Below are 26,805 nucleotides of genomic sequence, written 5' to 3'. Positions count from 1 at the left end.
ATACCCAATCTCCCATCCCTTCTGATTGGTCTTAATGCCATCTCAAAATGCTCTGCACTCAAAATGCTCATTGAGCAAGATGTCCTCCCACTGGAGCTCATTTGGCCAGAAGGCACCATAAAAAGCCACCAAGGCCACGGCAGGGAACAAAACAGTCTCCACCAACTGAAGCTCTCCACTCAAACTGGTAATGGGCAGCTACCTGTCCAAAGTGGCTGGTAGTGAGCAGGCCCATCCATTATGATCCCTCAGGCATTCTCAATACCCTAACTTTGGGTGTGGAAGGTGGAAAGAAGCAGAAATGGGCCATAAAGCTGAACATTGTCCACAACTCTTCTGTCACCGCTCAAGGACACCAGAAATTGTAGGTTATACCCAATTGTGATGGACCATAAAGATGAAAGGACCTGAACGCAAGAAAAACCTATTGAACTCATGGCAGCATTGATTATATACTCACCTGGTGTTTGGTACAGTAGCAGTGGAGATGGTTGGTAGTGCAGCTAACCTGTAAAGGCCCACACACTACTGGAGAGGCAACTCCCCAAATTCACTTGCTCTAAGAGCAAGAGAGGACATCAGCAACATTATGCTGCTAAGTTGGGACAAGTTGGGCCAAAAGGAAACTTGAATGGCGTTACTTGCAATGTAATGTTATCATCAACTAGAAATATGGCATACAAATGGAAGAAGACACCTTCACCCTGTTATGGCTCCCCTTTATCACATACACAGCCCAAAATGATAATAACAAGAATCCACCAACAGCATACATGTCAATATGACTAACCTGATTAAAAAACACCCACTCACAAATGAAAAAAAGTTCACCACAGCCAATCACAAACAAACAACCGCACCCTAGGCCAACCCAAACCCCTCTCACCACCAAAGGAACACAAGCGAATAGTAAAGAGAACCCACACAAGGAACGCTGACACAAAACCCCACACATACATTAAGTAAAAGTGAAACATCACCACCCGACTCCAACCCCACTCACCATGGCCCCCTCCACCTCTTTCCCTCTTTTCCTCCTAATGTAACATTAATCTCTCAACAAATGAAACTGATCTGTAGAAATTTAACTTTAAAAAAGAGACATAGCACCTACTTTTGTAAGCCAAGAAATCTTTTATAAAAATACATTAAAACAACAACAACAACAACAACAACTAGAAATAGAGCATTGAGTGTGGTGGCACCAAGACTGTGGATTTTTTGCCCTCCATGATTGCATCTGTTAGGTGTTTTAGGTGCTATCTTAAGATTTTGTAATTCCAGCAAAGCATCTCTTGAAGATGACCCATATTTCTGTGAACTTTTGTAAATATACTGTATTTTTCTGTGTTTTTGATGGTGGTTTGTTTTATTTTTGTATTGGTTTCAATTTTTCTGTACTGCATGGATATAATTATGGTATGTGGTGCAAAAATATAATAAATAATAATTTACAGTTTTCTTTTCATTTTTTTTCCAGTGAGGAAGTGAGTAATCACTCACCAAAGTTTCCAGCTTTACCAACTAAACTTTAATCAGAACTACTTAATTCATTCATTAAATCAATCTTTCACCTTAGATATCAAAAGCTCATTTTACTTTTTTTTGCTTTTCTTTCATGTTTTCTGATTTAATGTATACATAGAAACTATATCAAAGTAATCTTGCATTGTAATTTTTTTGAATAAAAAATTATGCACATTATCACAAATCACATTTTCCAGTGGTACTTACACTTATATAAAAATTCATGAATATACCATGAATGAGTTTCAATGAATACAAAATAAGACCTGTGTGTATTTTGAAGAAGTTGATGAACTTGTCAGAAATATTGCAAAAATATTCATGCTGGGGAAATTTATAGTCTTTATAAGCGGTTCATAAATACTTAAAACTGGGTCTCCAATAAAGTAGCTGGGAAGTGCCAGGAAGAGGTATTGCATCGCCACTGTGGTGTAATCTGTGTACTATGGTCCTAAAGCTGCAATCCTGTGAACAGTTACCTGAGATTGATCCCCATTGATCTCAGCTAGATTTACATCAGAGTAAACATGCATAATATTGGTTGCATGAAGCTTTTTCAGGAGGATGCAATCTCCTCTCACCAATACAAACATCACACAGTACTTATTTATCTGGCCGAGTGCCTATGTCATACATGATGTTATATAGGTGGCATGTGGAGAAAGGACTTACGCCACAGTATACACAGTATATAAAACAAAACTTTAATTACAGAGGATGGGACTGAACCACTACATGAGTAGATGCCACTAAATTAAACCTGCAGCAATTTAAATGGCTGCATTGTTTGATCCAATAAATAATATTAATCCACTTGCTCTGGGTTTCTCATAACTCAAACACTGTAATAACCAATTTCCCCAAAAACCCTGAAGTTGTGGTGAGAGACAGCCCATAGCAGAGGAATGGCCACCCGCTAAGCCTGGATGGTGGCAGGCTGATTTTTGTGTCTATTTTGAAGGGAATATTGTCTGTTTTGAAGGGAATATTGCTATGCCAGCAACAGGGCTGACAGTTTCCCCTCTTTTGGGGGGAACCTGCCAGGTGTATGAGGGCGAATTGAATCCTGTGGCTACCAGGCCTCCTATGATCCATCCCAAGCATGTCCTGACATACCCCCTTCCTATCCCTATTGGTAGTGACCAGGGATTGGGAGTAATTTGATTGTTTGTATTTAAAGGTGAACTTACCTAATTTGCACATTCCAAAACAATATAACCGGGCCATCCTTCAACATTCACACAGTGTTGAATTTTGCAATGCCCTTCTCTAGCCAAGCAACGTGCACAAAAAAGCCATATACTAGTTTAAGTCTGCATATAAATGCATAGATTATACTGTGCATTATACAAGGAAAATTGCTTTGCAAAAATGTACATTGGCAAAAATGCATACAAAAAATGTGTCTGTTAGGAGAAAGTCACACTGAAATGCTGATGAATTTTCATGAGAAATTGAGAGAAACCAAAACCAACAAGTTTGCCCATCCCTAGTCACTACACACTGCCACTGGTACATTCTGTTGGCATATGGAGGAGCTTGTCTAGAGTAAGTGCTCCTAAGTGGTGTCGCAACCACTGGGCTCCACAGTGCAGTGGTACTTGCACCATCTAGACTTTGGCCAGCTTTAGGACTGTGGCCTTGTGAAGTTTATGCATGCTTATCTATTACATAGGGAACAATGCTATGCACAAGAAGCTGATGTAAAGCAAGCCAGTGTGAAGTTACAGCAGATCAAAATCCTGTTCAGCAGCAGGGTTGCTGCTGCTGCTCTGCCTAAACCTGGCAGAGTGAAAACAAGCCTTTAAATTAGTGTTCAATTTGGGTTGCCAAATCACGTCACCCATCTGAATGGGCTTAGGATGTTGCCTATATCCCTGGAAAGCCCACTTTTTGAGACTTACACTGACCTCAGCTCAGCTAGTTGAACCCAGGCTGAGCTGGGATAAGCAAGTTACACCAGCATATCTTTGACTCAGCTGCAGCTGGGGACTTAACCCTGGCTGAGCTATAGGAATCAGCCTACTGAGCTAGGGATCTGCTATATCCTAAGCTGCTCATCCCAGAGGATCTTGCAACGGGATTGCCCTCCTAAAGATGGATCAGCATAATGAACGTAAACGTCCTACAGTGCACTGCCAGCCACCATAAACTGGGATAGCTGGTAATAAAACAAGATAGAAATTGCACATTGGTTTTGGAAAGAGTAAAGTAAACAATTGCTTCATATGATGTTTATTCTGAGAGGCCAGAAGTTGTAGTATGACACACATTTCTGCCGCTAAGGTGATTGAAACATATTGGGATTTGTTTACCACATATGGTTTGCCTGAAGAGATCGTTTTGGATAAAGAGCCTTTTGTTTGTTTGTGCAAAATTTCCCATTTTCCTCAAGGAAAAAAAAAAGCCAGTAAAATACACTCGATCAGGTACTTACTTACCAGCTTTAAATGGGCTCACAGAATGCTTCCACTAAGTGCTAAAAAGGCATTAGAGAATTTAAAAGAAGCGGAACCCAGAAACATACCACTTCCATTTTTATTTTAGCATAAAACCATATTGCTGTAGGCCACAGCACACACCATTGTCACTGAGTTATTTCTTTAAGCCTTAATGGCCTAGTCTTATAATAGCAGCAGCGCAGGGCCCTGGCAGCTCCTACTGATGGCTTCTGGGAATATTTTTTACCCTTGATCTCTAAACTACTACTGTGCAGCACTGAGCCAGCAATGATAGCAGTGCTAGTATTGTGGAAAGCCCCATTTGTGGTGCAGGTGGGCATGAAATGGCCTGTCAGGCAATGAAGGAGATGTAGATAAGACAGAGTAGTGTGGTCAATGTCTCACAACGTAAGGTAGGGGTAAGGAACCTTCTTCGCTCCATCGCTATTGAGAAAGTGCAGAGGGCCAGGTCCATCTCAAGTGTCAGAAGTAGTGGTGGACAGCTGGAGGGGGAAGTGGAGGAAAGAAGAGGTGGCAAGTATAGATTGTTTTTACATGGCAGGCAGCATAAAGGGGGGTTCTCTGGAGCTGGTCAGGATGGCAGATTGCAGCATACAGGGGCAGGTAGAAGGTACCTTTGTAAATATGCCCTCACCTGTTACTTCATGGGGGTAGATGGGAATGCAGGGCAGTTGGTCCAGCAGTTTTTGAAAGTTGTAGCTTCTTTGTGGAGCACAGAGAAGGGGGTGGGGTCTATCACAGCCTTGTATTTTAAGGGGATCACATCTCCTGGTCCTAGCTTAAATGCATCCACTGGTCTCACCCAAACCTTGAAGAATTTGGTAGAACATGAGACCACAATTGTCCATGCATTGGATCTATATTTGCAATTGGGAAGGGTTCCTGATCATGAGTACAGCCCATAAATCTGTGGAGTTGTATGCATTTAGAGTCTTGTCTCATGTCCCACTCTACTCATGGAGGCCAGTCCAGTCGGTGTGATCTAGTTTCCTTCTACACAATGGATTCAACATACCATATCATACTTCAAACCATCATCTGAATACAGGACTCATGTGATGCACCTGTTCTTTCTCAGACTTTTTTAAAACTTACATTACATAGCAGTTGTCAGGCTAATGAAGATGCATTCATTTTTTGTCCTTTTTTTAATGCACACAATGGAACTGAAAATAAAATGCAGATTACTGAAGAGTGATCACGGGGAGTGGTTCTGTTAAGTCCTCAATGTTAAATACATCAAGTCTGAAGCAAGTTCCTTTGATTTCACTGCAGCAGACTTACAAGCAAATGGTGTTGGATTTAAGCCACAACCTCAGCTCCTGACAGATGGTTCCACATGAGTCTTAAAGGGAGAGGATTTCTATAAAAGTAATTGTTCTGGAAATTGAATTGTACAATTCACCACTCCTCTTTCTGTATTTTGAGGTATCGACTGGGATTTCCCTATTTTAAGAGCAAATGTACTCAACTAAAACAGTTGCCAGTTCACATTCTGGATAAGATGGGAGCTTATCACATATTGGTTCTCAAACAGCATATACTGGCCTTCCTGGAGTCAATGAAGCTAAGCCAATTTATATTAGACTCCTCATTTTATATTGATATTTTATACAGTTTGAAAATGATCTAAACAGATTTTCAATGTATGCAGTAATTTCCCAAAGCATTCCATTTCTGGGCTATATTAGAGCTCACAAAATTTAGAAGCCCCAGAATGCTTATACTTAAAATGAAAATATAATCTTAGCTCTTCCTAATAACCATGCTTATCAAGCAGATTCAGTGCCAAACATTAACTGATTCAAAAGCTTATTATCACATTTTGCTTTGTAGTTTTATATTATTTTAAAGGGAAATAATGCTTTTAGAAGACTTTGGAGCTGGTAGCAATTTGGTGTTGATTGTAGTGGACAAAATTAATTATCTGGTGTCAATCATATTCCTCTGTTTTCCTTTAGACCACATCAGCAATGCTGGGGGGGGGGGTTGCCATCTTGGGAGCCCAGGTGCTGCTAATGCAGTGGTTTGACTTAACCTGGAGGTACACTCCACTTTTGAGACAGACTAATAATTGTTGATTTTGCAGAGTCCTGAGCACAGCGGAATGATGAGGAGTACGTGCCACATACTCTATATTACTTTATTTACACTTCAAAGCTGGTAGATTACAGAAAAACATCTTGCCTCTGCCGGAGCAGAGAAAGCATCCTCTCTCCTCTAAAGCACGGAGAGAACACTGTGAGAACAGTGAAAAACAGGAAACCAGTGTACGTCACATCCAGTCTCCTTTCCCGTGAGAAACTCCAACAGCAATTGACTGTGGAATGTAAACACCTGTCTCGTGACAAGCACTTTCACTGCACAGTGAAGAGAGCAGAAACCAACATCCTCCCCCTTTCTGTGAACATCACTGGGCAGCGTGTTCGTACAATACCAGTACAAACCCAACTTCTGCACATAGGTACAGTGTTGATCCCTTGATACAATCTTGGACAATACATCAGCAGGAATTTCATTACCTGGCATATAGGACACCGTTACGAGTCCCTTCTGAATACGTTCCCTAGCATGTTGCAACTTCAATTGCAAGTGCTTCGTGCTTTGCTTACAACCTTCAGAATTCAGCAAAGCCAAACATGCTTTGTTGTCCTGGTAAACCTGGATTGGACATTTGACAGGAATTTTCATGTCTTTGCACAATTGTAACAACCATTCACAATCTTTGAGTGAATAAGACAGTGCATTCAGTTCAGCTTCACAAGTACTTAAGCTAACTGTTGTTTGCTTCTTGCATGACCAATCAAATAGACCCTGATTGTACATATAGCAAACTCCAGACATGCTTTTCCTGTCTGTAGTGTCACTTCCAAAACTTGCATCTGCAAATATCTCAAGACCACCAGACTTCTGATTGTTAAATCTCAGTCTGTAATGCATAGTGCCTTTCAAATTCCGCGCTATGTGTTTCAGAGCTTTCCAATCCTTAACAGTAGGATTGTTGACTTGTCTGCTTAGCAAATTACAGCTAACAGCAATGTCAGGTCTTGAACATCTGGCAACGAAGTTTAGCTTGCCTAGCACACTTCTGTACAGTGTAGTGTCAGAAAATGCTTCTTCAGTGTCATCTACCTGATAACCTGTTGTCATCGGTGTGTCTACAGGGATAGCATCCATCAGGTTTAGTTTGCTTAACACATCAGCAATTTTCCGTGACTGGTGTACTAGAATATTACCATCTTGATCTCTCTCTATTTCCAGAGATAGGTAGTTGTTTACCTCACCAAGATCTTTCATGTCAAAGTGTTCTTTCAGTTGAGCTAGGGCGTTATTGTACATTGTGACATCATCCCAAAAGAATAAAAGATCATCAACATAAAACAAGCAATACAATTTCTTTTGCCCCTCCTCTTTGATAAATACACATGGATCAGCTTTCCCTTGCTGAAAACCTAGAGAAAACAATACCTCAGTGAGTTTTGTGTGCCAACACCGTGCACTTTGTTTGAGACCATAAAGGGACTTCTTCAGAGCACAAACATATCCCTGTTTTACCTGTACGCCATCAGGTGGAAGCATATAAAGTGATTCATCTAGAGATCCGTACAGAAAAGCTGTATTCACATCGTGGTGACTAATGTGTAGATTCTCCTCTGCAGCTAGCTTGAGCATAAGCTTAATGCTCTCATACCTCACTGTGGGTGAGTAGGTCTCGTGATAGTCTTCACCTGGTACCTGTGCAAAACCTCTGGCTACCAATCTGGCTTTGTGTCTGACTATCTTGCCATTTTGATCAGTCTTCACTTTGAAGACCCATTTGCTTCCAAGCAGTTTCATTCCTGGAATTACTGGAACAAGCTCCCAAGTTTTGTTCCTTTCTAAGGAATCAAGCTCAGCCTTCATGGCATTTAACCATGGCTCAGCTTCCTTTGAATCCAAATCCTGGATTTCTTGGAAACTTGAAGGTTCAAATACCTTCTTGGAGCTTTTAACAGTTGTTACTGCTATCTTGGCAAACTCATCAGCAAATCTCTTTGGAGGTCTGCCTTTTGTGGCTCTCTGTGACCTACGAATTAGCCTTAAGTCTTCAACACTTTCCTCTTCCTTCTTAGGAGAAAAGTGGCCTATTGTGAACAATGGTTCCTCCAATTCTTGATCAGAGCTTTCAGAGGGTCGCATAGAGGCTTTCACACTCTTGAAATCCTCTGAATCACCCGATTCAGTTTCAGACTCAGAATCAGAACTTTCATCAGTGGGTGTGGGTTGTTGCGGCTGCTTTTGCTGTTGACTATACTCAGTCTCATCACTGTCATCAGGATAACATTGGAAAATTCCCACATTCTCCCCCCACTTGGCATTGTACTCAACACTTCTTGTGAGCTTAATTGTCTTAGAGTCAGTCATCATTATTCTGTAAGAACCTTTCTGATAACCTAGAAAGATACCATGCAATCCACGCTTGTCTAACTTGGAGCTTTGTGGTGAGTGAACCCACATGTCAGAAAAAATTTTCATGGTTTCTTGCCAAACATCTTCTCATAGGGGGTACAACCAATCGCTGAAGACAACCTGCGATTATAACTGTAAGTAAAACACGAGAGAGATTCAGCCCAATAACTCTGGAAGATTTGCATCATGCAGCAAGGTTTTTAACCCTTGAAGCAATGTTTGATTTGCCCTCTCGCAAAGTCCATTCTGCCATGGTGAGCGAGGACTAGACAAATCGTGTTGAATTCCTTTCTCAGTCAGAAAAGCTTCAAACTGCTGAGAAGTGAATTCCCCCCCACGATCAGTGAAAAGAATTTTTATCTTCTTACCATGCACATTTTCCAACCAAGCACAGAATTCTTTGAACCTTGGAAAAGCCTCTGATTTCTGCTTGAGATTGTACACATAAATATACCTGGAAAATGCATCAATGAGAACCATGAAGTACTTGTTTCCACCCAAAGAGGGCGCTAGTGGTCCAACCAAATCAGCATGAACAATTTGGTATGGTTCTGTAGCTTGCCTACTAGACACCTTACCTTTCGCAGCCATTTTCACCTTGTTTGCTGCGCATGCCTTGCACTTCATGTGGTAGCTGCAGGGTTTAATAGTCATACCTTCAACCAAGGCAGGCATTTTAGATACTGCCTCAAAATGCAAATGACCAAATTTTCGATGAAAATCATGAATACATTCTGCATGCAAACTTTTGTTAGAACCTGCAATGCAACAAGTGTCATCCTGCACAACATCATCATAATACAAAACATACAAACGATCAACATATTCAGCATGCAATACATAATCATTTTTCTTTGTGATGATGCACCTTTTGTTCTTAAAGGAAACGTCAATTTTCCGCTCATTCAGCTGTCCAACGCTGAGCAGATTATGTTTGGCATCTGGTACGTAAAGCACATCTTTTATCGATAAGTCCAAACTGTGAAGAACAACAGTTCCGTAGCCTTTACTGGGGATTGTGTGGTCATCCGCCTGGTGAATTGCACCTTCCTGCGGTGTAAAAGACACGAACAGACGCTTATCGTTGCACATGTGGTGCGTTGCAGCCGAATCAACAATGAAGAAAGATCTAGACGTCTTCTGGACCTTTGCAACCTCTGGAGTGAAGCGTGAGACCATTGCCTTGTGCTGCGTTGTCCTGGACACCGGACCTTTGCCTTTGCCTCGGCCTTTTCCACGCGATGAGCTTCCGTTGCGCTGCTCTGTCTTGGCCCTGGGATATTTGCATTCCCTCTTCATATGGCCTAGACGTCCACACGAGTAGCATTTCACTGCCTTCAAAGCTTTGGCGCCATCTGGTGGTTCCACTGCACTCTGGGATGACGTCTGTGAAGATTCCCCCTTACCCATGCAGCTATCACCCTGGCGGTCTGCTTTATTCTGAATCATGGCAGTATCACAGGCTACTGTGAGCTGAGCAATTGGATCAGCAATCTGAGTGCCACAAGCATCAGCCAGCCTTCTGCAGCTAGCCATCATGACTCTGGCATTAGCCTTCTGCATCATCTCTGCTGCTTTAAACAAGCTGCTTTATACAAGCTGCGTCTCTGCTGCTTCAAGCCTCATTCCAAAGGCAAGTTCAAAACTGCTTTCGGTTTCCAGCCTCCCCAGGCCTTTGCCTTAGAGCCTATGCCAGTGCCATGGCAATCGGCTTTTAAAAGTCCAAAGTCCAGCCATAAAGCCATTAACTAGGAGCTGGCAGGCTGCCCGGAGCATGAGCACATACCTCATCAATCATCTTGACGCGCAGAGCAGATACCGTCCGATCCGTCCCTCTGCATTCCGATCCTTTTGCCGGCATTCAGATGACTGCGTCTTTCTGGGCCCGATAACCAATAATGTTGAATTCGCAATGTCCTGAGCACAGCGGAATGATGAGGAGTACGTGCCACATACTCTATATTACTTTATTTACACTTCAAAGCTGGTAGATTACAGAAAAACATCTTGCCTCTGCCGGAGCAGAGAAAGCATCCTCTCTCCTCTAAAGCACGGAGAGAACACTGTGAGAACAGTGAAAAACAGGAAACCAGTGTACGTCACATCCAGTCTCCTTTCCCGTGAGAAACTCCAACAGCAATTGACTGTGGAATGTAAACACCTGTCTCGTGACAAGCACTTTCACTGCACAGTGAAGAGAGCAGAAACCAATAATAATAATAATTTATTTATACCCTGCCCATCTGGCTGGGTTTCCCCAGCCACTCTGGGTGGCTTCCAACAAAATATTAAAATACAATAGTGCGTCAAATATTAAAAGCTTCCCTAAACAGGGCTGCCTTCAGATGTCTTCTAAAAGTCTGGTAGTTGTTTTTCTCTTTGACATCTGGTGGAAGGGTGTTCCAAAGGGTGGGTGCCACTACTGAGAAGGCCCTCTGCCTGGTTCCCTGTAACTTGGCTTCTTGCAGGAAGGGAACCGCCAGAAGGCCCTCGGCGCTGGAACTCAGTGTCCGGGCTGAATGATGGGGGTGGAGACGCTCCTTCAGGTATACTGGACCGAGGCCATTTAGGGCTTTAAAGGGCAACACCTACACTTTGTATTGTGCTCAGAAACGTACTGGGAGCCAGTGTAGGTCTTTCAATACTGGTGTTATGTGGTCTCAGTAGCCGCTCCCAGTCACCAGTCTAGCTGCCTCATTCAGGATTAGTTGTAGTTTCCGGGTCACCTTCAAAGGTAGCCCCACATAGAGCACATTGCAGTAGTCCAAGCGAGCGATAACTAGAGCATGCACTACTCTGGTGAGATAGTCCAAGGGCAGATAGGGTCTCAGCCTGCGTACCAGATGGAACTGATAAACAGCTGCCCTGGACACAGAATTGACCTGTGCCTCCATGGACAGCTGCAAGTCTAAAATGACTCCCAGGCTGCGCACCTGGTCCTTCAGGGGCACAGTTAACCCATTCAGGACCAGGGAGTCCTCCACACCTGCCTGCCTCCTGTCCCCCCAAAATAGTACTTCTGTGTTGTCAGGATTCAACCTCAATCTGTTAGCTGCCATCCATCCTCCAACCATCTCCAGACACTCACACAGGAAGGACCTTCACCACCTTCACTGGTTCTGATTTGAAAGAGACGTAGAGCTGGGTATCATCTGCATACTGATGAACACCCAGCCCAAACCCCCTGATGATCTCTCCCAGCAGCTGCACATAGATGTTAAAAAGCATGAGGGAGAGGACAGAACCCTGAGGCACCCCACAAGTGAGAGCCCAGGGGTCTGAACACTCATCCCCCCCCACTTTCTGAACATGGCCCAGGAGGAAGGAGTATAACAGTGCCCCCAGCTCCCAGCCCCTCTAGATGGTCCAGAAGGATGTTATGGTCGATGGTATCAAAAGCCGCTGAGAGATCCAGCAGAACTAGGAAACAGCTCTCACCTTTGTCCCTAGCCCGCCGGAGATCATCAACCAGTGCCAACAAACTCTAAACATGACTAAGTCTGAATCCAATCCAGGGTACTGATCCTACTATTGCGAGCGGTGCTCTCTGGCCCTTCAATAAGCAATGCCAGGCTAATGGTTTGCAGTAATAATAACTTTTTCAGTGATGGACTTCTAGTTAAGGACACCCTCCTTCTGAATGAAATACCGGTACATATGAGGTGGAATTCAATGTAGCAATAAGTGGGGTATTTGCAAGCAGAACAAGATGCATGCACACAATGTGATGTCCACCTCTTGTCTCCTCCTATGCACCCCCTAAACCTGTCCCAGAGTAGATTTTCGCCCCCTTTTTATTTATTCATAAATATGCATAAAGCTGAATGCACAGAAGTTAATTGTGTGTAAGCTGTGGGTTTACTGTACTAAAATGTATGAGCTGAGTATATAACTCTAACAATCTTTTTAATGCAATTGAAAACCAAACATGGCCGAAGTTTTTTGCTTACTTTTTGAAACTAATTATCTGGTGATAACTGAGAATGATCTCGGCACCACCCACAGCTCAGCTAATTTCAGCGTTTTCCCCCACTATATTGTGAGGGATTTACAGGAAAGCAGCAGCACTTTGTCTTCTTGACAGCAAAGGTTAGGCTGACCATTAGAATAGCAGCCAAGAGATGTTCCAGGAACAACTTTAACATTTTCCCCTCTAAGACCAAGAGACAAAAAAACTCAGCAGTGACTTGAAATGCATTCATTGTCTTGGATTTCTGTAGCATGCATGAGAGCAATTTCTTTAGTGACATTAATTTGGAAGGGATTCCAAATCTAGGAAAGAAATACACACAGAACACACACATACACTGTAGCTTCATTGAATCCTGACTGCTTAAATTCTTGCCAGACTTGATCTTATGAATATGGCAGGGATGGTGTGGGGGCAGAAATTTGGTTCAGTTTGCATTTAGTGTGAACCTACTTAGATGCACTTTGGTCTGCAGCACCCAGTGATCTGATTGTCAGAGCTTGCAAAGCCAGGCACACAGTGCTTTGCACAGGGTTTGGCAGGGGCTGACACCCACCAAATGTCCTAGTAGTCCAAATGGGGAGGCTGATGGGCCAAGTTTAACCCATAGATCAGAGTTCCCCACCCCTGCTCTACAGCATCAGGAAACCTCCTAAGGCAAATGTTTCACTCAAGTGGTCCTTGATGGCTTCCAAATTTCTGTATGTCTACTTCAGTCCAAGTAGATGGACATGATTCAAGATAAACAATGTCTTGGGCCAAATGGGGAGGGCTAGTCACCCACATGAGATCAGAGGATTTGCAATGCTGCCTTACAAATTGGAACTGGGGCTGTACAGCAGCAACAACAGTCAGTTGGAAGCAGTGGTGGAGCCAATCTGACACTCCTACTGGTGCCTCCACAGAGCCCCAAACTCACCTCTGCCCTGTTCTACCCCAGCACCAACCAGGTAAGGTGCAGCAATGCCACTGTTGGGAGTGTGGCTCCACTCTACTACACCAGCTACTACTGCATGTGCTACACACATGAAATTGGTGTATTCTCAGCTAGTTCAGACAGCAAAGCTAAAATTGATCAAAAACTATGTTCAGCCACACCCAGATTGGGTTTAGGGTTGTTACAAGCCCAACTGATACATTATGCACTAATAGGCAACTTAGCTCTAAATGTTTGTTCTCATATATCTGCCTGAAACACAGTTATTGCATCCTCACAATGCTGGAAGTATGGCATGATTTATAAGGCTGCTTTTTGCATTTGATAAATTGGGCCTTAATCCTTTTTTGCTGGTACAAGTTTGAAAAAAAACACACCAACCCTCTTCATGATTTGCTTACGAGTTCAGAATTTCCTTGCTGAGGATAAAAACAAACAAACAGATCTCCCAGTCCTTTCCTTAGCTTGCATTGATTTTTGACTAATTTAATATGATGTAAACTGTTGTTTGTAAATAATTGGCAGCTAATGAACTTCATTATTTCTTACATTGTGCTGCAGAGGATGCAACCTTTAAGAATGGTGTCAGAAGTGGCAAATAGCAGCTCTCCCAGTGCAAAAGGTCAGAGGGGGCAGGGTTTCTGTTGAGGTAGGTGATTAGCTGTGGGAGGAGCTTATCAGAGCTTGCAGGGCAGCAGCTGAAGAAGGAGCAAAAAGGGTTTTCTTGTGTGTGTTTCTTGTGGCTTATTAGTTGCTCTCCCAGTGCAAAAGGTCAGAGGGGGCAGGGTTTCTGTTGTGGTAGGTGATTTGCTGTGGGAGGAGCTTATCAGAGCTTGCAGGGCAGCAGCTGAAGAAGGAGCAAAAAGGGTTTTCTTGTGTGTGTTTCTTGTGGCTTATTAGTTGCTCTCCCAGTGCAAAAGGTCAGAGGGGGCTGGGTTTCTGTTGAGGTAGGTGATTAGCTGTGGGAGGAGCTTATCAGAGCTTGCAGGGCAGCAGCTGAAGAAGGAGCAAAAAGGGTTTTCTTGTGTGTGTTTCTTGTGGCTTATTAGTTGCTCTCCCAGTGCAAAAGGTCAGAGGGGGCAGGGTTTCTGTTGAGGTAGGTGATTAGCTGTGGGAGGAGCTTATCAGAGCTTGCAGGGCAGCAGCTGAAGAAGGAGCAAAAAGGGTTTTCTTGTGTGTGTTTCTTGTGGCTTATTAGTTGCTCTCCCAGTGCAAAAGGTCAGAGGGGGCAGGGTTTCTGTTGAGGTAGGTGATTAGCTGTGGGAGGAGCTTATCAGAGCTTGCAGGGCAGCAGCTGAAGAAGGAGCAAAAAGGGTTTTCTTGTGTGTGTTTCTTGTGGCTTATTAGTTGCTCTCCCAGTGCAAAAGGTCAGAGGGGGCAGGGTTTCTGTTGAGGTAGGTGATTAGCTGTGGGAGGAGCTCTTAGATTTAGGGGAGCAAGTCTCAAACGTTTGTTGGGGGAGACCTAGGGTTTTCTGGGGGGAGTTATTTGTCCTGTCTGCACGCTTCTTATGATGGAGGACCGCTGTAGCCACCCCCAACGACACGTTCTCAAGATGGAGAGTGAGGGAACAGCTGCAGTTGCCTGTAGTTCCTGCGCAATGTTTGCCATCTTGCCAAAGGTTGCAGGCAGATTTACCTGCAGCAATTGCATGTTGGTTGCCCTCTTAAAAGACAAAGTCCAGCAACTGGAGGAACGTGTAGCTACGCTCCAAAGAATTAGAGAGCTGGAGCTCTTTTTGGAAGCAACAGAGCACACCGTCTCCACCAAAGAGGAGACAGGGGACTCCCCTGAGAAGGAGGCTAGTTCACCAACACAGGAGCCAGATATATGGAGAAACGTGACTCAAAGAAGTAGGAGGCCCAGGGTTCGCTCTGATTGTTTAGAAATACACAATCGCTTTGAGGTCCTCTCCCCTAGCATGGAAGACGAAGAGCAGACTCCATTTGAGGATCTCTCCCTCATTAAAGTCGATCAGGTATATGAAGACAAGCAGCAAAGTCAGTCCTCAGGGAATGTGCAGGCGACCTTGGAACGGACAGCTCACAGAAGAACCCCGACCAAACCTAAGAAGAGGCGTGTAGTGGTGATAGGGGATTCCCTACTGAGGAGAACAGAAGCAGTGATCTGTGGGCCTGACAAGATGTCTCGGGAAGTGTGCTGTCTCCCCGGGGCTAAGATCCAAGATGTAACTGAACGACTGCAAGGAATCATAAAACCCACTGACAAATACCCCTTCCTCTTGGTTCATGTGGGAACCAATGACACTGCAAGCAATAGCCTCCAGAAGATCAAAAGAGACTATGAGGCTCTGGGCAGGAAATTGAAGCAATTAAGTGCACAAATTGTCATCTCATCTGTCCTCCCAGTTGGACGATGTGGCCCAGGGAGAGAGGGAAAAATAGTGGAAGTGAACAGCTGGCTTCGCAAATGGTGTAAACAGGAACGGTTTGGATTCTTAGATCACGGACTGCAGTTTCTTGAAGATGGACTTCTGGCAAGGGATGGGCTGCACCTCACAACGATTGGGAGGAATGTTTTTGCCAAAAATCTCAGAAACCTCATCAGGAGGGCTTTAAACTGACTAATGTGGGGGAGGGAGACAGTGCTCCTGAAGGCAGGAGTCTATCAATTGATGAAGATGATCATCCAAATGTCATAGACCGAATGGAGCAAACAGCACGCAGACCTAGTGGTGGGAGGAAAAAATCCTTAAATAAGAGACACGGAGGAATGATTAATGGACTTCAATGTCTGTACACTAATGCGCAAAGCATGGGAAATAAACAAGATGAGCTTGAGCTCTTGGTACAGCAAACTAAATATGACATAATAGGCATCACTGAAACCTGGTGGGATAACTCCCATGACTGGAATGTAATAATGGAGGGATACAATCTATTTCAGAGAAACAGACCAGACAAGAAAGGAGGAGTAGTGGCGTTATATGTCAGGGATGTGTATACCTGTGAAGAGATCCAAGATTTAGAACCTCAAAGCCAAAGTGAGAGCATTTGGGTCAAAATTAAGGGAGAGAAGAATAACAGGGATCTCATTGTGGGAGTTTACTATAGATCCCCAAGCCAAACGGAGGACATAGATGATGCCTTCCTGGAGCAGATGGCCAAGCATGCAAAAGGAAGGGAGATAGTAGTAATGGGGGACTTCAATTACCCGGATATTTGTTGGATGTCAAACTCAGCCAAGAGCATAAGGTCAAACAGATTCCTCACTGGCCTTGCAGACAACTTTGTTGTCCAGAAAGTGGGAGAAGCAACAAGAGGAACAGCCATTTTAGATCTGGTCCTAACCAATGTTGATGACCTGGTTAGTGGGGTAGAAGTGGAAGGATCATTAGGCGCGAGTGATCATGCTCTTCTGAAGTTTACTATACAGCGGAAAGGAGCAGCCAAGCATACTAGGACTCAATTTCTTGACTTTAAGAAAGCCGACTTCATAAAACTTAGGAAAGTGCTGGGTGAGATCCCATGGACAGTAATACTAAAAGGAAAGGGAGTTCATGATGGCTGGGAGTTTGTTAAGAGGGAGATAGTAAAAGCACAACTTCAGGCAATAACAATGAGACGGAAACATGGAAGGTGCCTAAAGAAGCCAGGGTGGCTATCTAAAGAACTTTTAACTGAGTTAAGATTAAAAAAGGGTGTGTACAAAAAATGGAAAAGGGGGGAAACCACCAAAGAGGAATTCAAACAAATAGCCAGCATGTGTAGACACAAAGTCAGAAAAGCTAAAGCACAGAATGAACTCAGGCTTGCTAGAGAGATTAAAAGCAACAAAAAAGGCTTTTATGGGTATGTTCGTAGCAAAAGGAAGAACAAAGAAACAGTGGGGTCACTCAGAGGAGAAGATGGTGAAATGCAAACAGGGGACACAGAAAGGGCTGAACTCCTCAATGCCTTCTTTGCCTCAGTCTTCTCCAATAAAGAAAACAATGCCCGACATGAAGAATTTGGAGCAAATGATTCAGCAGAGGAAACACAGCCCAGAATAACTAAGGAGATAGTACAAGAATACTTGGCTAGTTTAGATGTATTCAAGTCTCCAGGGCCAGATGAACTGCATCCAAGAGTATTAAAAGAACTGGCAGATGTGATCTCAGAACCACTGGCAGTCATCTTTGAGAATTCCTGGAGAACAGGCGAAGTCCTGGCAGACTGGAGGAGGGCAAATGTTGTCCCTATTTTCAAAAAGGGGAAAAGAGAGGACCCAAATAATTACCGCCCAGTCAGTCTGACATCAATACCAGGGAAGATTCTGGAGCAGATCATTAAGGAAACAATCTGTGAGCACCTAGAAAGGAATGCTGTGATCACCAATAGTCAGCATGGATTTCTGAAAAATAAGTCATGTCAGACTAACCTGATCTCGTTTTTTGACAGAATTACAAGCCTGGTAGATGAAGGGAACGCAGTGGATGTAGCCTACCTTGATTTCAGCAAGGCATTTGACAAGGTGCCCCATGATATTCTTGTAAAGAAGCTGGTAAAATGCGGTCTTGACTATGCTACCACTCAGTGGATTTGTAACTGGCTGACTGACCGAACCCAAAGGGTGCTCATTAATGGTTCCTCTTCATCCTGGAGAAGAGTGACTAGTGGGGTGCCACAGGGTTCTGTCTTGGGCCCGGTCTTATTCAACATCTATATCAATGACTTGGATGATGGACTCAAGGGCATCCTGATCAAATTTGCAGATGACACCAAACTGGGAGGGGTGGCTAACACCCCAGAGGACAGGATCACACTTCAAAATGACCTTGACAGATTAGAGAACTGGGCCCAAACAAACAAGATAAATTTTAACAGGGAGAAATGTAAAGTATTGCACTTCGGCAAAAAAAATGAGAGGCACAAATACAAGATGGGTGACACCTGGCTTGAGAGCAGTACATGTGAAAAGGATCTAGGAGTCTTGGTTGACCACAAACTTGACATGAGCCAACAGTGTGACGCGGCAGCTAAAAAAGCCAATGCAATTCTGGGCTGCATCAATAGGAGTATAGCATCTAGATCAAAGGAAGTAATAGTGCCACTGTATTCTGCTCTGGTCAGACCTCACCTGGAGTACTGTGTCCAGTTCTGGGCACCACAGTTCAAGAAGGACACGGACAAACTGGAACGTGTCCAGAGGAGGGCAACCAAAATGGTCAAAGGCCTGGAAATGATGCCTTATGAGGAACGGCTAAGGGAGCTGGGCATGTTTAGCCTGGAGAAGAGGAGGCTAAGGGGTGATATGATAGCCATGTTCAAATATATAAAAGGATGTCACATAGAGGAGGGAGAAAGGTTGTTTTCTGCTGCTCCAGAGAAGCGGACACGGAGCAATGGATCCAAACTACAAGAAAGAAGATTCCACCTAAACATTAGGAAGAACTTCCTGACAGTAAGAGCTGTTCGACAGTGGATTTTTCTGCCAAGGAGTGTGGTGGAGTCTCCTTCTTTGGAGGTCTTTAAGCAGAGGCTTGACAGCCATATGTCAGGAGTGCTCTGATGGTGTTTCCTGCTTGGCAGGGGGTTGGACTCGATGGCCCTTGTGGTCTCTTCCAACACTATGATTCTATTCTAATAGCAGCTATTTTAAATACTAATCCACCATAAGCTTTAAAAACCTGGCAGATATTTGAAATACACTTCAACAAAGAGCTATAATTGTCTGTTTCTTTTCTCTAGGTGTTCATTACTGCCTATGATTTTAATCCATGGTATGTGGGAGATGATAGTGTCCAAGATTTAAATTGTGTACATACCTTTTCTGAGTGAGATCTGTTCCTGGACAGAATGCAATGCATCACTTCATCCACTGCAATTCTCACATAATGCTGAGGTCAAAATCTGAAAGAGATTTTTCAGCTCACAGCTCATGCTAAATTCTAAGCTATGCCACAGAGGGGAAATTGTTGGCTTTCTTTTAAATCTTAGCTACAAATAGAGAGTAACAACTTCAAAAGTTACTGGTGTAGAAATTCTTTCTTTCTTTCTTCTTCTCTTAAAAAAAACCCTTCTAAATGTACCAGAAGGAATTAAGCTTGAATGGTTGGGATGGCTGCAACTAGAGCTATGCATAGCCCCAGTGATCCAAGCCAGAGCCCAGTCTGAGACTTCAGATTAGTCCCAATCTGGTCGATCCAACCCAGATTAGAGTGCTGAATTGATTCAAGGGCCAGTCCTAATATTTTATTAGAGTTTGAAACCTCTCCCTTCCCAACTCCACTGCAAAGAGCAGAACTGAACCTTCTGTTCACCAGCTGGGAACATGCTTCTGAAGCAGACCCCAGCATAATTGAACTCTCCTCCCATTAGCTGGCTGCAGGGGTATCCTTTGCCAGTGTGTTCCCCACAGGGAGCACCCAGCAGGACTAAGCTCAGGATTAAATCTTAAATCCTGCTGTCTGCAGTACAGTCAAAGGCAAGAGGAAGAGAAGGAAACACATAATCTCCTTATTCTCCCACCCCTCTACTGACCATATGTTTGATTGTTTTGTGAAGGAAATAGGGGGTCTCCAAGCAACTATTAGCATCCTTAACAAACTGCAGTTCTCAGGATTATGTTGGGGGAGCCATGGCTGTTAAAGTGGTGTAATAGTGCTTCAAGAGCATAAGGTCAAACAGATTCCTCACTGGCCTTGCAGACAACTTCATTGTCCAGAAAGTGGGAGAAGCAACAAGAGGAACAGCCATTTTAGATCTGGTCCTAACCAATGTTGATGACCTGGTTAGTGGGGTAGAAGTGGAAGGATCATTAGGCGCGAGTGATCATGCTCTTCTGAAGTTTACTATACAGCAGAAAGGAGCAGCCAAGCATACTAGGACTCAATTTCTTGACTTTAAGAAAGCCGACTTCATAAAACTTAGGAAAGTGCTGGGTGAGATCCCATGGACAGTAATACTAAAAGGAAAGGGAGTTCATGATGGCTGGGAGTTTGTTAAGAGGGAGATAGTAAAAGCACAACTTCAGGCAGTACCAATGAAACGGAAACATGGAAGGTGCCTAAAGAAGCCAAGTTGGCTATCTAAAGAACTTTTAACTGAGTTAAGATTAAAAAAGGATGCGTACAAAAAATGGAAAAGGGGGGAAACCACCAAAGAGGAATTCAAACAAATAGCCAGCATGTGTAGACACAAAGTCAGAAAAGCTAAAGCACAGAATGAACTCAGGCTTGCTAGAGAGATTAAAAGCAACAAAAAAGGCTTTTATGGGCATGTCCGTAGCAAAAGGAAGAACAAAGAAACAGTGGGGTCACTCAGAGGAGAAGATGGTGAAATGCAAACAGGGGACACAGAAAGGGCTGAACTCCTCAATGCCTTCTTTGCCTCAGTCTTCTCCAATAAAGAAAACAATGCCCGACATGAAGAATTTGGAGCAAATGATTCAGCAGAGGAAACACAGCCCAGAATAACTAAGGAGATAGTACAAGAATACTTGGCTAGTTTAGATGTATTCAAGTCTCCAGGGCCAGATGAACTGCATCCAAGAGTATTAAAAGAACTGGCAGATGTGATCTCAGAACCACTGGCAGTCATCTTTGGTGTTTCCTGCTTGGCAGGGAGTTGGACTCGATGGCTCTTGTGGCCTCTTCTAACTCTATGATTCTATGAAATCTAAGGTGCAGATGTAGCCAAAGGCGGAGCTCATCCAAGAATCCAAAGAGCTTTGCAACTAGTTCCATACATCCAATATGACTTCAGACTTGGGTTTCTTAAACAGAAAACTGCCTTTGTAACTAAGGAAAGTTTCAAAAGCAGTGCATGATAATTCAATACACCTTGATAATTCAAGAGTGGATCATACCCAGCTCTACCCCTCTTTTAAATAAGAACCAGTGAAGGTAATGAAGATCCTGTGTGAGTGTCTGGAGGCAGTTGGAGGATGGATGGTGGCTAACAGATTGAGGGTGAATCCTGGCAAGACAGAAGTACTGTTCTTGGGGGACAGGGGGCAGGCTGGTGTGGAGGACTCCCTGGTCTTGAATGGGGTAACTGTGCCCCTGAAGGACCAGATGTGCAGCCTGGGAGTAATTTTGGACTCACAGCTGTCCATGGAGGCACAGGTCATTTCTGTGCCCAGGGCGGCTGTCTACCAGCTCCATCTGGTACACAGGCTGAGACCCTACCCGCCCGCAGACTGTCTCACCAGAGAGGTGCTTGCTCTAGTTATCTCCCATTTGGACTATTGCAATGTGCTGTACATAGGGCTACCTATAAAGGTGACTCAGAAACTGCAATTAATCCAGAATGTGGCAGCTAGACTGGTGACTGGGAGTGGCTGCCAAGACCATATAAAACCGGTCCTGAAAGATCTGCATTGGCTCCCAGTACATTTCCGTACTGACCTTTAAGTGTTGTTGCTGACCTTTAAAGCCCTAAACAGCCTCGGTCCTGTATACTTGAAAGAATATCTCCACCCCCATCATTCAGCCTAGACACTGAGGTCCAGCGCTGAGGGCCTTCTGGCGGTTCCCTCGCTGCAAGAAGTGAGGTTAAAGGGAACCAGGAAGAGGGCCTTCTCAGTAGTAGCGCCTGCCCTGTAGAACGCCCTCCCAGTAGATGTCAAGGCAATAAGCAACTATCTTACTTTTAAAAGACATCTGAAGGTGGTCCTGTTTAGGGAAGTTTTTAATGTTTGATGCTGTATTGTGTTTTTAATATTTGGTTGGAAGCTTTCCAGAGTGGCTGGGGAAACCCAGCCAGATGGGTGGGGTATAAATAATTTACTACTGCTACTACTACCACTAGGCAGAATCAGCTTATTTACAATAAGCTGAAAAATATAAAAGGGATGAAAACCTTCAAAATATAATGGAACTCATTTTTTTTTTCATAGTTGCAGATCCTATAAGTATCATATTTTCAATTCAGGATGGAAAGAAAAGGTATTTGCCTAGCTGTGTGATTATTAACTGGTTGTAGTGATTTACAATTTACCCTACACCACCTTGTCAGTTAGGTTACTGCTCTGAAACCTCAAGTGATGGCTAGATGGATCAGAACTGGAGTAGTCAACATGGCATCTGCCAAATGCTGGACTACAATTCCCATTACTCCTGACGGTTGACTACACTAGCTGGGGCTGATCAGCAGTTGCAGTCGAACAAAATCTGGAGGGCACCAGGTTGCCTATCCTTCGACTAGACAATGGTTGGGCAATTTTATCAGAAGCAGACAAAAAGAATTGCCTGACAAAAGTATGGGCTGCGTGTTTCAAAAATGAAATGAATGGTATGTGTCAAAAATGACAAATAAGGTCATTAAAATATATTTTCAGACTGATTAAAATATACTGTTTAATGCACTGTTACTACTTGCCCTCAGGGAATATCTACCAAAATTTTGAACAAGGAGAAATAAGTATCTGGCTTTTAAATCGAAATAGAAGAGAGATGCAAATTATGAATAATTTGTTTCTGCTATAAGTCTTGTTCCCTTGGAGCAGCTGGGCCAAATGTTTGGGTGGCAGTGTGTGTGTGTGTGTGTGTGTGTGTGTGTGTGTGTGTAGATTTTGCATCCAGGATCTTTCTTTTGTTGAAAGGCACTGACCTTACAACTCTTTCTTATTTTCCCCATTTATCATGTTAGTGAAACCAATCATTTAACTACCTGGATCATGTTTTGAACACTCAGCCATATCCAAGTCATGTCCAGGTTTCCATCCAAATGGAATTTACAGGTAACAAGCAAAAACCACCTTAACCAGTTATACAGATTTATAATTACATAGTACATAATTATGTTATTATTAACGATTATGTTTCTATCCCATCTTTCCTCAAAGAGCTCAATATGGTGCACAAAGCTCTTCTCCCAATTTTAACACCACAACACCCTTGGGAGGTAGCTAAAGGTGAGAGATGGTGACTGACCCAAGATCACCTAGTGAGCAGAGAGGAGATTCCAACCCTGGTCTCAGAAGCCTAGGACAATGCTCCAAGCACTACACCACCTTGGCTCTGTAGCAGAGTATGCAGTACTTAGCTTGTAGCATTGTTTCTCTATATAAGGACAATCAAAGGAAAGATGCTCAACCTTTAGTTTTAATCTGATTCCAGTATACAACTTTCATGCCAAATTATTACATAATTTAGTTCTTTTCAGTCTTGAAATACCATAAACAGATTTGGAGTCTACTAAGAACAAATATACAGAGTAGAGAAGCATCAGAAAGTTGAGGTTTCCTTCCCAGTTTTGTTTCCTATCAAGCGATCTACTTCTCTTATTTTTTTTTACAAGGTGTGGAAAGGTTTCTCTTAAAATGACTTATTGACTGCCGCAGGGAATGCCTGAGGCAGGGAAACATAAATAAGAAAAGAAAAAGAAACAAAACAATTACTAAAAGCTTTAGAGCACTTCTAAGCTTATGCAATGGGGGATTTTTTATTTTATTTTTTGCTTGCTCTGTGCAGGTCTTTCTAATGCTACCCCAGTAGGCCATTGCATTGCATTTCCACATTTCAGACAGTTCTTCCAGGAAGATATTGACATATGGAATTTTAGAATGGCATTGCAATGAAACACAACTGCCAAAGCATAAAGATCCCAGAAGCTTCCATTCTAGATGGTAAGGGTTGAGTGAAAATCACAGTATTCCGTAGTGTGTATGATATTCAAAGTATTGTTATGAGTTTGGGGGTCAGTCTGCACAATGCCTTGAGTCCTTTCTAGTTCTTCAGAACCTGTACCCGTGGGGGTAGAATGTATAAGAGCAAGTTTGCCAAAGCAGTTCCTTTATTAAGTCAATGACATTGACTAGCTAGTTAAGCACCACAATTAGGATAAACAAATAATTTGCTATGTGCCACAGAACAAATGGATGAGTCTCTCCCACCCTCCTCATCTAGCTGTTATGTAGGAGTTGTGTGAGCCAGAAGCAAGGGAGAGAGACATGTTTGCTCTGTGCTGGGATTTGAGGATCACACAGAAACCAAATGGGGATGCAAGATCTTTGGAGATATTAATTTTGTGAGCCCCTTCATCCTATGATCAAGTTATATATGTGTGTGTAAATAAAACCATATATCCTAAAGACACCATAATCTCTACTGACCTTCATTCCAAGCAAACTGAACCCTGGGTAAATGCCAGAACCCCTAGATTCTGTCACCAGTTGGAGGGAGATTGGGGTGGTGTATACCAATATGTTCTGATTTACAATAAACCATGGACTAGAACAGGAACAGGACTTACTGTACTACAAATAATGGAGTAGAACAGGGATTTTCATTGGACTCCAACTCCCATCAACCCCAGCCAGCAAAGCCATATCATCAGGGATGATTGAAGCTGTAGTCTAGAAATATCTGAAAAGCTACCGGAACAGAACATGTACCTGGAACAGTAGAAAGAACAGTGAAATTTGTATGTCATTGAGTTGTTTGCAGCCTTGACTCAGCCTTAGGAAAGTCAGGTTGCTAGTTCACAACAACAGCAACAGCAGAAAGAACAAATGTAAAACTATTTTTGAATCCAAGAAGAAGGGGACATCTGCCTAGCCAACCAAAGCAGCCGAATCAACCCTAGCGATCAATGGGGTGACAGATGTCACAACCAGATTGCCCTCACATCAAGCTCAAATGGTCTCAACTTCAAGCAAACTGAAGGGAAATGAAATTAATGGACATGGAGCCTCTATTGCAGACCATTGTGTGCCCCTGAAGATTACAAGAAGCAACCTGAGAATTTGATTTAGCTCAAATATTTTTAGATGGTTTGGGGACTACCACATAAGAATGACTACAGGGAAAGCATTATCCCCCAATGAACAAGTCAGCAAATACTGTAACCAGGCTTTCCTCAGGGATTGCTTTCAAGGCCTTGTAATGTTGAAATACCTGTATCAAATGTTCTTGGCTTGCAGTTACAGCATACTCAGGTGCATTTTTTATGTGTCTGATACCACTGGGATGCCAGTAAGTCCTATTTAGAGGAGTTCAAGGACACACATCAGCAGAGTTTTATATATCTTCAGCGTGTCTCTGAATACCAGTTGCTGGGAACCATCGGGGACTTGGGCATGCATCTTTGGCCAGCTTTGTTTTGCAGTGTTGGAAACTTTGTGTGGCAAAGCTCTCATATTCTCTGTTGCCTCTTACCTGGTCTCAGTATATTCTTTTCTAAGCTAAGCATCCATTCCTCACTCACACCATTCATAGCTGATTCATTGTGTTAAAGACTGGTATACATTTGGGGACAATATTGTAGGAATGTAAATGCAGTATATAAAGAAAAGGTATAGAGTTATCCTTAGAAGCTTGACTGGAAGCATTAAAAGTCTCTTATAAAAAACATATTGCAGCAACAGAAATCATTCACTTTGTAATTTAAGGTTAAATATGATGTTCGTAGGTCAGTCGACCAAAAGGGGTGGTGGAGGTGGAGGAGATGTTGATAGCAAGCAAGCTGAGTGGCACAATTATTATTTATTAAAATATTTATAGACTGCACTTTTTGTAAAATACAGCAAGCAAAATTACAATAAGATAAATAAAAAAGCATCAGTAGAAACATCAATAAATACTGGTTGCTAAAAGAAATTCAAATTGCAAAGGCCTATCTGAATAACACCACTTTTAGGAGACATTTTAAAGAAAGCAGGAACAACTCCTACCAGACATTTGCTTGGAAGAAGTTTCACAGGGCAGGGCCCTCTTTCCTGAAACCTTGGCCCTGGTAAAAACTGATCGAACCTCATGGGCATGAGCAACCACAAGCAGTGCCCCATCAGAGGCTCTCAATGATGGAGGCAGAGCATAAGGAATCAAGCAATCCTTAAGGTACTTCAGGCCCAAGTTCTGCCTCACAGCTGCCTCACAAGAGGCAGCAGCCAATGGGAGTCCTACTCATGCCACACCTCCACCAACAGCAATGGCGCTGGCCTCTGGAAAGATCTTACCAAAATCTTGCAATATCACACCAGAAACTGCTGTTGTTGACATCAGTTCACGGGCAGTGCCATGCAACCCATTAAGGGAGGCAGCAGCAGCAGCAGCATGGCAGCATGACCCCTCAGGTGCATCACCCCACCTACTGCCACAGCAGTCTTCTACCTCATTTTGTTGAATTTATAGATGATACCTGATTTTTTAAAAAAGTGAATGCAAGAGAAGAAAAATGAACACACATACACTCCATCATACCTTGCTGCATTCTATTCTTATGGGCACTTCCCATTCTCCTGTCCCTTGACGTCTAATATCAAAGCCAGAATATGAAAAATATTCCTGCAACCATGGAGAATAATGGGAAATAAATTGGTCAAGTGCTGTTACCATGATAGTTACAATTTTCAGATGATGATGCTTGCCTATCCAGATCATGCAATAAATGGGACATATTGGATATTAAATCCATATTAACTGTACACACTCTTATATGTGTATTATAAAATGTAATTTCAGCACAATTCTGTGGAATCTGGCCATTAGAACCAGATTCACGATCACTGTTTTA

At 43.1% G+C, this 26,805-nt stretch overlaps 1 long non-coding RNA gene across 1 annotated transcript in view; it reads left to right on the top strand.

Moving 5' to 3' along the window:
• The first annotated feature begins 22,912 nt into the window (after window positions 1–22,912).
• The window catches only part of LOC307219668, a 46,696-nt gene continuing 42,803 nt past the window's right edge, over window positions 22,913–26,805 (top strand). The window contains exons 1-2 of the long non-coding RNA XR_013840503.1: window positions 22,913–23,029; window positions 23,763–23,923. This is a non-coding gene — a long non-coding RNA (uncharacterized lncRNA). The remainder of the gene's footprint in view (window positions 23,030–23,762; window positions 23,924–26,805) is intronic.

The sequence above is a fragment of the Podarcis cretensis genome (assembly GCF_951804945.1).
Source record: "Podarcis cretensis genome assembly, chromosome: 7".
Lineage (NCBI taxonomy): Eukaryota > Metazoa > Chordata > Lepidosauria > Squamata > Lacertidae > Podarcis > Podarcis cretensis.
The sequence above is the reverse complement of the archived record's forward strand: the minus strand, read 5'-3'. Positions and strand labels throughout refer to the sequence as shown.